This window comes from Delphinus delphis, chromosome 5 (genome assembly GCF_949987515.2).
Source record: "Delphinus delphis chromosome 5, mDelDel1.2, whole genome shotgun sequence".
NCBI classification, from domain to species: domain Eukaryota; kingdom Metazoa; phylum Chordata; class Mammalia; order Artiodactyla; family Delphinidae; genus Delphinus; species Delphinus delphis.
The window spans coordinates 9,589,367-9,601,382 of NC_082687.1; positions in this window are offsets into that span (position 1 = coordinate 9,589,367).

The following is a 12,016-nucleotide window of genomic DNA, read 5'->3' on the forward strand; positions in this document are numbered from 1 at the left end:
AAAGATCCTGAGTTCACCTCCTCTCACAAGCACACCAAAATGATGACGATTTACAGAAAAACTATCAGTGAAAAAGACAAGAACATACCAGAAAAGATCTTCTCCAGTAAGGGTATAAAGAGGGGACCACAAGGAGATGACGAGGAGAGGCTGAGTCACGGTATCGTCAGGACCCACACCCCTGGGTGGGTGACCTACGAATGGGAGAATGATTACAGTTGCAGAGGTTCTCCTCAAGCAGCAAGGTGTTTGAGCCCCGTATCAGGCTCCCCAGTGAGGGAGTTCTGCCCCAGGAAGATAGGCCCCGCCCAGTGTTCGGCTTTGAAGGCCGCCTGGCTTACTTGCGGGAGACGTAGAGGGCTGTGGGAAACAGACTCCACTCTTAAAGAGCATCACAAAATCTCACGTGCTCCAGGACCCTGGGCAGCAGAGGTCTTTTTTTTTTTTTTTTTTTTTTTTTTTTGGCTGTACGCGGGCCTCTCCCGTTGTGGAGCACAGGCTCCGGACGCGCTGGCTCAGCTGCCATGGATCACGGGCCCAGCCGCTCTGCGGCACGAGGGATCTTCCCGGACCGGGGCACGAACCCGTGTCCCCTGCATCGGCAGGCGGACTCTCAACCACTGCGCCACCAGGGAAGCCCTAGCAGAGGTCATTTGATAGGAGCCTGGGTCAGGCCCACCTGCTGATCTTGGAGAGTCTCCCAGGGAGGCAGGAAGCGAGTGGAGCTCACCCTTGGGACGTAGACCCTGGCGGCAGCCACTTGGGGAGCTCCTTCTACCACAGTACTGGTGTTGGCAAGCGATGGTTTGGAATCCTCCCTCCAGCCTATTAGCCTCAGGCCAAGCAACTAACTGAGCAGGGCCGCAGCCGCACGCAACAGCACACAGGCTTCTCAGAAAACCCCTGAGCCCACAGCCTGCCCAGGACGCCATGCTGCCTACCAGAGGGTGCAGCCTGGGACCCAGCTCTGCCCACCAGCGGGCAGGCACCAGCTCCAGAATCCCCTGGGGCCTGATGCCACTAGCAAGCCTTCTCTAGACTCTGGGACCAGACACACCAACCAGAGGGCACATGCCAGCCCCAGGACAACCACAGCTCCACAGCCTGTGGTGGCAGGACCCCGCCTACCCACCAGCAGGCCAGCACCAGCCTTTGGACCGGATGAGCCCCGGTCCCACCCACCAAAGGTCCACACAAGCTTCAGGACACCCCAGATCCGGCAGCAAGCTGTGGCAGGAACTGGCCGTACCAACCAGTGGTCCGACACCAGGTTTGGGAGCCCTGGATCCTGCAACCAGACCCCAGGATGCAGCTCTGCCCGCCAGTGAGCAGCATTAGCTCCGGGCCCCCTGGGCTTTACAGCCCGCCACCTGGTGACCCGGACCCTACAACCAGGCACGGTCTGGGACGGCGGCCAGCCACACCTGCTAGACCACCCACAGTAGTCAGCCCACCAGAACAGAAGGACCCAGGCAGCCCACATTCTTGCAAACAAAACCATAAAACGAGAATCAGAACATGGCGTTTGTTAGGCTCAGCTTTCAGACAAGCTATGGTGGGGCTGAACACGTTAAGAAATGGAAAAGTTTCTTCAACAGATATTTACAAATGAGGTTTCCAAATAGCATTAGAACTGACCCAATTATTTTGAAGATATGCTGATATTATCTCTTCATCCCTCCCTGTGGCAATTTTGAGTAACTGTCAAATAAGCAATTTGAATTGAGTATTTTCCTCTTGTACTATATGGTTTTTTCACCTAATAGGAATGACGTGACACTTGGAAAAGTCTGCAGTGATAACTGACAAGAGCAGTTTTACCATTTCAGCACCGTCTGTGGTATGATTTATTCATCCAAGACATTGTTTTTAACTTTTTTTTCTCCCTTTGGCTAGGAAACCTTATGTGTGGAACAAATATACAAATAAAATGGAAAAGAGTGTACTGCAGTGATTGTAAAAAAAAAAAATGGTTCGGAAGCATGAAAACCCTGCTAACGTTCCCTGCTCCTTCAACAGGAGGGATCTTGGCCACACAAGGCTTATTTCTATCTCTCCTGGTGTGAGGGGAAATGATGTTTCATTATCTGAATGATTAATATATTGACACACTGATCAACACCACTGTTTTCAAACATTGTTTCTTCAAAAGAAGAAAAAAAAATTTTCATTCAAAAAAAAAAAGTTGGAACAAGTCTAACCAAAAAAAAAAAAAAAAAGAGAGAATAAAATTTTCCAGAACCCTCAGGAAAATTGCCCACACATCCCAGTTAAGAAACACTAATTGGAGTCACTACATCCTTAATCTAACAAAACATTTTAAAGTATGAATTAGCACCACAAATGAGAAGCTTCATCTGTACAACTGTTAAAAATAATTTTTCGGTTTATCATCCAAATAAAACCACAAACTCATGATTTCTTTTCGAATCTTTGATCTCCAGTCTCTGTAATTCATGACTCTCTAGTTTGTCTATACAACACCAGAAAAAAAGTGTCCTTCTGCTTCTAATTCAATGTGAGGTTTCCGCAGCAAGGGGCTGGCATCTGGCTTCAGTCCTGTTATTAGGTAAGTCTGTGTAGGTCACTTCAACTCTGCATCTTTTCCCTCATGAACAAGGAGAGTTACACTCAATGTTCTTTGAGGACTTGTTGTCGGCCAAGTGATGCCCCTCTCCCCTGAACATAAACCCTGGAATGTGTAAAAGTTAGCTAATATGTATGGCAGATGTGCTTAAGGTAATGATCCTGAGATTGGGAGATTATCTCAGATTATCTGGTGAGCCCCAAATGTAATCACAGCATCTTTATAAGAAGGAGGCAGAGGGATAGTTGGTACAGAAGAGGACGAGGCAATGTGATCATGGATCGACACAGCCACAAGCTAAGGAATGCCCGGGTCATAAAAAGCTGGAAGAAGGGAGGAACAGATCCTTCCCTAAAGCCTCCGGAGGGAGTACGTGTCAGCAGGTGTCTGCTGACACCTTATTTTGGCCCAAGAAACTGATTTTAGAGTCCTGATCTCCAGAACTGTGACAATAAATTTCTGTTGTTTAAAGCAACCATGGTTTTTTGTTTGTTTGTTTTGTTTTGTTTTGTTTTGTTGCGGTACGCGGGCCTCTCACTGTTGTGGCCTCTCCCGTTGCGGAGCACAGGCTCCGGACGCGCAGGCTCAGCGGCCATGGCTCACGGGCCTAGCCGCTCCGCGGCATGTGGGATCTTCCCGGACCAGGGAATGAACCCGTGTCCCCTGCATCGGCAGGCGGACTCTCAACCACTGCGCCACCAGGGAAGCCCCGCAACCATGGTTTTGATAATTTGTTACAGCAGCCCTATGAAACTAACACAGGATCTTTCCAGTTTTAAAATCGTATGATTAACAAAAACATATCGAAGATGTGAGAGTCAATAGGCATTCAAAATAGCTTGCTTTTACGAACTAAAATTCTAAAGTACTACTTGGGTGTTAAGAGCTCTGGGTTTCTTGATGTCTATGAATCTGGTGGAGAGACTGGCTCTGATTTTATTTTGTTTTTTTTTTCACTTATTTGAATGCTTTTTACTTGAAAAATAAAACTAGCCATTTGTTACTAGTCTGGAGCTGATCCAATGTCTAACTTATGAGGCTTACACTACAATCTCCTATGATATAGGATTTTCCTGACCTATCCTGCAACTCATCCTGTGGCCTACTCAACATTTCCCATTTACTGAGGGACCAGTCAGTTGTTTGGATATCCAATTCATTCAACAAATATTTCTTAGGAAATAACCCTTTCTGTTTTCTACTGTTTTTAATTCCTCACTCAGCTCTCACTCTTCAACAGCTCTGATTGCTGCCTCCACCATTCTGGTAAAGCTATTTTTTTTCAAGGTCACTGATATCCTCCATATTGCCAAATACAAGAGACACATACCTGTTCTCTTCTTACCTTCCCCCCAGCAGTATTGAACATAGTTGATTTCCTTTCTCAATCATGAAACAATTTCCTCTTTGACTTCTACATCACCGTGCTCTCCTGCCCATCTCTGACGGCACCCTGACGTATGTCTGAACTCCAGATTCACAAATCCATCTGCGAGATTCACGGCTCCTCTTCAGTACCTAAAGGCATCTGAAATTTAAATTGTGCAGAAAAGACTCTACTTTTCTACTTGCACGCTCCCCTTCCCATCTGTTCTTTCTCTGGCATTCACTGCCTTAGTAAATGCTGCCGTCATCTCCCAGCTTGCTCCAACCAGAAACCTGTTATCATTAATACTTCCTTTTCCTTTAAACACCATGTTACATCTATCACCTAATTTTGTACATTATGACAAATATGTTTTCTATTAAGTCATGCCTCTCCATTTCCATGGCTAGCATTGTTTCTTGTCTGGACTACCTCCTTCCAATCTTGCCTGTGTCCAACCCATTCTCCATTAGGCAGCCAGGTTGATCTTTAGACAAGTTTACTTGCTTGCTTAAACATCCTAATTTCCTCTAGATATAATTTTATAAGTGAAATCCATGCCTAATCTAGCCTCTTCCTGTTTCTCCAAACTCATCTCAAACACTTCATCACATGCACAATGAACACTTACGAATTTCTTCAGTTTCTGTAAATGTCAAGTTTTCTAACTGACATTTCTTTCTACATAGAACATTCCTCCAACCCCACCTCCAGCTATTCCTATGTATGACTTTTTTCAGGGGTTTTGTTTTTGGGTTTTTTTTTTTTTTTTTGGCTTTGTGGACTGTAAGATCTTAATTCTCCGACCAGAGATTGAACCTGTGCCCCCTGCAGTGGAAGTGCGGAGTCCTAACCACTGGACGGCCAGGGAATTCCCACCACGTATGACTTTTTATTCTAACTTCAGCTTACATTTTACCTCTTTAGAGATATTGTCCCTGACCACCCAATACAGAAGGAAATAAAGGAAGAGAGAAAGAAAGAAAGAAAGAGAGAAAGAGAGAATGAAAGAAAGAAAGAAAGAAAGAAAGGATGGATGGAAGAAAAGAAAGAAAGAAGGAAAGAAAGAAGGAAAAGAAGGAAGGAAGGAAGAAAGGAAGAAAGAAAGAAACCTCCCCAGTTATTCTCTATCAGGTATCCTGTTTGCTATTGTTCCATTATTTTATTTATTTAGTTATTATTTACCTGTTTCCCTTACTGGACTGTAAGTCCCATGACTGACAGGGGTGAGACCTCATTAGTCCCTGTAAATGTTTTGTTTTTACTGTGTTTTCTTTTCACTGTTATTAAAATTTTATGTGTACAGAAGTTTTTTTTTAATTTTTATTGGATTATAGTTGATTTACAATGTTGTGTTAGTTTCATCTGTACAACAAAATGAATCAGTTATACCTATACATATATCCACTCTTTTTTTTTTTTAGATTCTTTTCCCATATAGGTCATTACAGGGTATTGACCTATGCTGTGCTATACAGCAGGTTCTTATTAGTTATCTATTTTATATAGAGTAAAGTGTATACGTCAATCCCAATCTCCCAATTTACCCCTCCCCTCCACTTTATCCCCCCACCGAAACCATACGTTTGTTTTCTGCATCTGTGACTCTACCTCTGTTTTGTAAATAAGTTCATTTGTACCCTTTTTCTTAGATTCCACATATAAGCGATATCATATGATATTCGTCTTTCTGTGTGTGACTTACTTCACTCAATATGACAATCTCTAGGTCCATCCATGTTGCTGCAAATGGCATTATTTCATTCTTTTTTTTATGTCTGAGGAACATTCCATTGTATATATGTGCCACATCTTCTTTATCCATTCCTCTGTTGATGGACATTTAGGTTGCTTCCATGTCCTGGCTATTGTAATAGTGCTGCAATGAACATTGGGGTGCATGTATCTTTTCGAGTTATGGTTTTCTCTGGGTATATGCAGAAGTTTTAAAAAGAAATAAATGCCTAAGTTTGGTAACAAAGCAATCCCGTGGACGCTTTCCCCACATTTCTCCTTTTCATAGGCAATGATGTTCATCACTTTTAACTGATTACTGTGGTATTTAACTCCATGGTTTTCATCAACATGTTGGTATTCCTACTTCTTGATATTTCAGTTTTAGGAATCATTTGATCAGTTGCTACTGTGGAAGATGAGTCCCACAAATACACAACCATCCCATTACTAATCCTCCCAATATAGCTATGTCATTTGGTTGATTAGATTAATATTTTTGTTTACATTACAATGATTATGCAAATGCTAGTAACAGACGAGTTTTCTCTGGAGTTAATTATCTTCTTTGTTTGCTTAGTTTTCTCTCTGCTCATCACTAATTCAATCCCAAACCTTTTGCCAAATGTTTAAATCTTCTCCTAAATGATCAGATTTATGTCATTCTATCAATTTCATTTTTTGACTCCAATCTAGTCTCATTGCCCTCTTGGCCTGGTGCACAGCTGTCTTCCAGAGACGCTTTGTACTCTCATTGTGGGGATTCCTTTCATGTCTTTCCAAACAGAATCTATTCAGTGTTTTCCTCTTTCTTGTTTCAGTCCTTTGTGTGAATGGATCATCTTCTCTGGCTTTCACAGAAAGAGTACAAGGGACATAATTCGTTGCTACCCCACATGACTAAAATATCTTTATTCTATCCCCATCCTTGATTGAGTGTGGTTTGATCTCGAATTCTCAATTTAAAACAACTTTCCTTCAGCCATCTGAGCATGTTGTCCGTGATCTTTCAATGTGGTCATGGAGAAATTCAAAGTTGTTTTGACCCTTCACCCTTTATTAGTGTCCCTCCATTTTTTTTTTTTTTCCTCTCTGAAAGCTTATAGAAGTTTCTCTTTGTCCAGAGTGTTCTGAATATTCACTATGTGTCTAGGTATGGATTTATTTGTATCCATTAATTCGGGCACTCCATGAAAAAGAAGGGAAGGATAAAAGTAGCTGAAATGACAAAACTGAGGTAATTTCTCTTGGAGTTCATTTTTCAGATAAGGTAAGGTCTCCTACCAAGGCCCACAAGAATTGTTTGGAAAATTATTCAAGTCTCTTGTGGAAAATGGCAATGAGTTCTTATTAGGCAAGTTTATTCTTATCTCAAAATAAGAAAATGGGCCTCTTTGGACCTTGAGGATAGCTGAAGGCCCAAAAGTTTGAGAACTTGTTGCCAGTTTGAGAATTAACACACAGCTTGCAAGTATTTCCACATTTCATAGTCATGTGCTAGACCTCTATGCAGGACTTGTAAAGCAGGTGATCAAAAATCAACTTTGTGCACTTAGCCAATACTTCTTCCTATGCCATTCCCTCTTTGAATTCTAGAAGTCTGAAGTTGAATGAACAGGAGAGAAAGAGTTTCTTGGAGGAAAGCTAGTGAACTACTGCAGCACTTTCTCCTCCCTTTCCCTTTTCTCCCAGCAGAAGCAAGGGTCAGGTTATTGGCCTTTTAACATGAGCAAATCGAGTGGGTAGTCAGGAGGACTACTCAGAGTTTGACTTGTACTGCCTAGAGTTTTGGGGAGGTACTACGTCAGTGTCATTCACATCTGGAAAAGTTTTAAAATGAGATATTAGAGATGACTAGCTTTTCTGATCTTAAAGTAGATAGAGGCGGCTATTGGAAAGAAAAACTATATCTGCAGGTCTGTAGGGGGGCTCAGGATTAATGCTTTCCCTGAGCCAGAGTCACCTTGAAGGGACCGTAGGAGTAAAAGGATAGATGTGGGGAGGGGATGCAACAAGCACTCAGCCAGGTATATATCACTCGTGTAAAAAAAAAAGAGCACATTGTGCAAGTCCTCACAGAAATAACCAAGAGTGAAAATCAGCTTCGAACAAAGGCCAACCATAAAAAGCTTCAAAACCAGATTGTATCAGTACTGGTAAATATCAACAGATTTCCGATCCGTATAGATTATAATCCAGTACCGTAGTTGTGTATATTGCTGCTTAAATAGGTCCAGATATGACCATTAGGAGCTCCTTCAGGTTGGCTCTTATGTCCTTTCAATCTGACCCCAGCGTTTTTTCTTTTTTGTGCCTGGGTTTGTACATTCTGGCACCATGAGATGCTCTAGGCTTCTCTTGCATTTTTCTCAGCACAGCCCTGGAATCAGCTTCTCCAAGGAATTCTGGGTTCTTTTATTGGAGAATGTGTTCAAAACCAAGATCTAGATGCTGGGTGTGCTCTTTGACAAAGAGCTACTCACTGCTTCCAGACCCTCTCAGTGTTTGAGCTAGGAAATATATGCATGTACCCTGAAACTTTACTCACATACATACACTTATGTTTTTTATCTATCTATCTATTTGTAAATAACTATTTGTAATTAGTTCCGCTGATTCCTATCTAATGCAGTACCACAGGGTGCATTCTAGCATTCCCCTTTTGCTTAACCTCTTTCTCAGACAGTAAAAAAAATGTATTTAGACCCTTTAAAGGGCTTTCCCCTAGTACTCAGAACATTATTTGCATGGATTACAAGCCCTGTATGATCAGTCCTGCTCACTCTACTTACTGTTATATATGCGACTCTGAGCTCATTGGCCTCATTTCCTTGATTTGAAAGCCCCTGTTCTATTATGAATCTAGTTATTTGCTCTAGAGATGCCCTCCCTGTGTTTTTTGTCTTGCTGGCTCAACTCAAGTCACCTCCTCTAAGAAGGAGACCTTCCCTGACCGTGACCAACCGTGGCACTCTCCATATACCTCTATCATATCATCCTGGTGACCCTTTTTACCGCACTCAACAGTAACTGAAACTTTCTTTTATTCTGGTTCACTCGTTTATATTCTCTCTCCTCAACTGGAATGTGTTGTGACAGAAGGGACCCATTCCTGTTTTCCTGACAGCTACCTCACCAGAACATAGAATAGCTCCTGGCACGTGATAGAGATTTAATAAATATTTAGAGAACTGCTCATAGAATGACTGACAGTCAGCAACGGGAGTTTGTTCTATCAGGATTGGGCACAATGAGTCTGCTACAGTATCAATTTATGCAATTATGACCATTCAGTATCTCCTGCATGGGAAAAGAAAGGTGGAACTACACTGATCTAGGGTTGTCATTTTGCCAAACGGACACAACAAAAAGATAATAGGATAAGGCTGTTCTTGAACATTGGCAAGAAAGTAGTTGGGTAGCAGGAGAGGAGGGTGCATAGCGTGGAGGATGATATGGGTATGAACTTTCCAGAATTATTAGTCAAAGTAGTATATGCCACTGGTGGTGGTGAGAGGGAAAAGAGCGAGGAGGCGAAAGGGCTTAGACCTATCCAAAATTACATATTCTGTACTGAATAATTTTATTTATGACCGAACCATAGCACAGGTGGGCAGCAAATAATGTCATTTGTAATTTCCTGGCCTCTACCAAGTTTTGGAAAGAGTAGCAGTCTCTGATGCTTGCAGAAGATAGATGTCTTGGGACTCCATAGGAATGAACATTGGTCAGCTTTTGAATTCCTAATTAGTACATAGTTGTCTTGATAGGACACCTAAGGCATTATCATGCAAGCAGCTACGATAAACTCAATTTTTGTCTTCCTCCAGCCCCTACGGAGACGCATCTCGCTAGAATGAATTCTTCCTGGTGGCTGTCATTAGATCAATGAATGCGGTCCCTGCCTTTTCCTGCTATAATTAACTATGTGTTGTTTGGTCATTCCCCAAGAATAAGTTTTAAAATCATCTGTGCTTAGATGAAGATATAGCTGGCAGATGATTTTCAAGGTTAATAATAAAAAATTAGAAAGAGGGACCAATAACATGTGATCCGTGACCTAGTCCGATGGGAATAAGCAAAAAACCAAAATGAACAAACAAACAACAACAACGAAAACCTTTAAAAACCCAAACTGTACAGAATGTCCAGAACCTAATAGAAAGAATGGAATGAGACATGGGTTGTTTTCTCTTCTGAACTTCATGATCTCTTTCAGGCTACTAAAGTACAATTTACTTCACTAGAAGTAATTTACTAACTGTATTCTGGAGGAATCCCTGAATCCATGTATCACTGAAAATGAGCAATTTGTTCCTTTCTTGTAGTAACAGGCTCAACAAATTATATAGAAATAGGGGAACAAGAAATGTCATTAAATATATTGAATTGGTTGAAGTAGCAGTTTTCAAACTGTGTTCCAAGGTCAGAGGCCACTTGATGAAGGGTAAAGCAGGGGCAGCTTCAAGTTGCTCAGCTCCATGTTTATCTGTTTTCTATATTGAGCTCCTGCATGAGATTAAATTTAAAAACAGGATTCTGCTCTAAAATGAATTAGAAAATCATTGGTCTTCTAAGGATAGAAAAAAGGAACATTTTAAAAATATACACACAACTATTTTCAAATATACTATATATATATCAAAAACATAATATTTTAAACTTCTATAGCTATCATTTAAAAACATTCTCATATATTTGACTTAGTAATCTTGAAATAAAAAGGAAGTAAGAAAGAGAAAAAGAGAGGGAGGGAGCGAGGAAAACAAATGTTGGGCTGGATTCCAATTCCAACTTATTCATCTTTTAAGCAAACGTTCTTTGACAATTCCCCTTAAAGTCTAAGACTACATGAAAATAGATTTTAAATAGACATGTAATAATTTGTTTTTATCCACAAACCTAATAAAACATTGCTTAAAAAAAAAGAAAATTTCCCCAGAAGGATGAACCAAGTGATACTAAAATATAACTAGAATATACTAGGCACTCTATGAATATTTGTTAAATAAATAAATGATGAATAAACCTTCAGGAGAAGATGTAAAACTACAATTTCATCTATTCATTCAAATGCAAGGTGATTATTAAACTTTTGTGGAAATATACATTTCCTCACATTGTCAGGAAAAATTTTATCTTTCTTTGGATCTCCAAAAAGACTTGATTCTCTCTCTCTCTTTTTTAAATTAAGGTGAAATTCACAAAACATAAACTTAACCAGTTTAAAGTGATCGATTCAGTAGCATGTAGTACATTTACAATGTTGTGTGACTCCAATCTGTACCCCATTTCAAAACATTTTCATCACCTCAAAGAAAACCCCCATGCCCATTAAGATATCGCTTCCCATTTCCTGCTCTCCTCAGTCCCTGGCAACCAGCACTTTGCTTTCTGACTGCATAGATTTATCTATTTTGAATATTTCATATAAATGGAATCATGCAAAAATGTGATTTTTTCCATCTGATGTATTTCTCTTAACATAATATTTTCAAGGTTCATCCATGTTGTAGCATATTCAGTACTTTATTCCTTTTTATTACTAAAAATATTCCATTGTTTGTATACACCACATCGCATATATCCATTCATCTGTTGATGACATTTGGACCGTCTCCACCTTTAGCTATTGTAAATAGTGCTGCTATGCACATTCATTTACAGGTGTTTCCTTGGGTACCTGTTTTCAGTTTTCCAGAGCATATACCTAGGAATGTTGCTGGGTCATATGGTAATTTTATTTTTAATTTTTGGGGGATCTGCCAAACTGTTTATCACAGTGGTTGTACCATTTTACATTCCCCCAGCAAAATATGAGTGTTCCAATTTCTCCATATCCTCACCAGCACCTGTTATTTTTCATCTGGTTGTCTTTTAATCAAACATTTTTGTGATTAAATGTAATTATTGGTTTAATAGAATAAATTATTCAAAAAAGGATTTTCTTTTTCATATAATTCCTTTGCTATTTTTCCAAAATTGAATTTCTTGCTCCTCTTTATTCAACATATATAAAAGAATAGTTTCTGACTTTATTAAGGCCCAGAGGTAGAATACCACACCGTTATACTGTAGGGACCTAGGCAACATTCCTCGTCGTTTTTATCACTTCCCACTCCATTCTCATCCTCTACTCAATGGCTTTGCTGTAGAGTATCTAGGTCCGTTCCAGTGAACATGGGGAGAGACTAGGGAACAGAAACACAAAGATGAGAATTAGAAAATATTTTTTAAAAATCACAGTTTGAACAGGTATATCCACACTATATGCTGTTTCACATATGTACACCAAATTATTTCATAGCACAAGAAAATGTAGTCTCAGA